We start from the raw sequence: 1,655 nt of genomic DNA, 5'->3' as shown, positions 1-1,655 counted from the left end.
GCCAAGGACAGCCTTTCGGAGATGGTAGAGTTGTGGACACACATCCCAGCTTCACTGTGGACTTGCTGTGTGACCTTGGGCACGTGAGTCTACCTCTCTGGATCGTAGTTTACCTAATTTTAAATAGAGAGAAAAATACCTCCATCTCCAGTTGTTAATACAAGCTTACTGATAAGATAATACAAGCTTACTGATACCTGGGCTTCCCCCTCAACCAATTAAATCAGAATCTGAGGGCTAGGTCCCAGGCACTGGATGTGCCAGGAATGGAAAGCACTAGTGTAGAAAAATTATTAAGAGCCGAATCTTTGGAGGAGACCAACATAGGTTCAGATTCTGACTCTGTTATATAATTATGGACTCTTGAATTGATTATTAACTTCTCACAGCCTCTGTTTACTTGTCCACAAGATGGGGATAATAGTACTTAACTTCCCAGTGCTACTATGAGAAATAAAAGTTTTGCACATAGTGACCACCCCAAGTGATGCATGTGAACAGACCCTTGTCACTTCACCACCATGCCCACGACAGTGAGTGCTGTGCCTGACCCACATTTGGAACTTCCTACAAATATCTGTAAATGAGCAAGTGTAGCGGTTACTACCATAACTTGAAAAGCAATGAAGAAACATGAGATTATCATGAGACAGAGCTCTTGTCTTTTGACAGATTCACAAAATGATATATCCCAGCATTTGAGGCTGTTAGGAGTGGCCAGGACTCTGCTGTGGCCAGAGATGTAGGTGGAAGTCACAAGTTCTTAGTCCCTTGAGTTTCTCCTTGGTAGTCCTCTGGCTGCCATCTTGAGAAGGGCAGAATGGAAACCAAGAAGGACTCTGGGGTTTGCAGCATGAATGAGCTGCCATTGTAGGCCAGACTGACCCTCTGGGATTTCATTTTTCCCCCAAGTGAAACGAAAATAGATCTTTTTTTGTTTAGGTTTCTGGTTGGGGACTTTTGAAGGGAAACAGACGCTTTGGGCTTCCTCACTGTTCTACTGTCTTTTTTCCCCTTTTAATATGGAATGCTTCACAGATTTGTGTATCACCCTTGCACAGGGGGCATGTTAATTTCTGTACCATTCAAATCTTTGTATATGTGCCCCCAGAGCGAGCACACTCACTGTTCTACTTTCTGTCCATAGTTGTCAGACTCCAGATAAATCTATGCCATGACGACCAGCAACCTATTTCATTAATTCCCTCCTCAGCCCTTTCAGAGGCACCACAGAAAGGCTGCCTAGCCCCAAATCTCATCCGCCAGATCAGAGTTAGCTGCAATCCTATCCAGGCTCCTCTGGCCTCCCTAGAAGATTCCAGAAGAGAGAGTACTGTACTCCCCGCCCCCCCCCTCGCACCCCCTCCCCCCAGCTCAAGACTAAAAGCTCATGGCTCCCATTGCTCTCCTGAGCATGGTCTCTGCAGTCTGGTGAGTATAGATGAGAATCTTCAACTCCTGCACTGATTTGCCATGGGCAAAGTGTCTTTGAACAAGCCTGATTTCACACTTACAAGCTTCCCAGTGCTGCTATGAGAAATAAAAGTTTTGCACAGAGATAAATTTAGACAGGGAACTCAAAGAAAAGGCAAAGTAACAGGACCAGAGGTAAGCAGTGCTTCCAAATAAACCCAGAACTAGGTCTAAACATCCAA

The 1,655-nt window shown here is 45.0% G+C and overlaps 1 non-coding gene across 1 annotated transcript; it reads right to left on the bottom strand.

The window, feature by feature from the left end:
- Window positions 1–1,016: 1,016 nt before the first annotated feature.
- LOC116862247 lies at window positions 1,017–1,120 on the bottom strand. The gene has a single exon (XR_004381614.1). It is a non-coding gene; the product is annotated as a U6 spliceosomal RNA (small nuclear RNA).
- Window positions 1,121–1,655: the final 535 nt, after the last annotated feature.

The sequence above is a fragment of the Lontra canadensis genome, unplaced genomic scaffold (assembly GCF_010015895.1).
Source record: "Lontra canadensis isolate GAN:19392208 unplaced genomic scaffold, GSC_riverotter_1.0 scaffold229, whole genome shotgun sequence".
Classification (NCBI taxonomy): domain Eukaryota; kingdom Metazoa; phylum Chordata; class Mammalia; order Carnivora; family Mustelidae; genus Lontra; species Lontra canadensis.
This window is presented reverse-complemented; position numbering and strand designations above follow the sequence as displayed.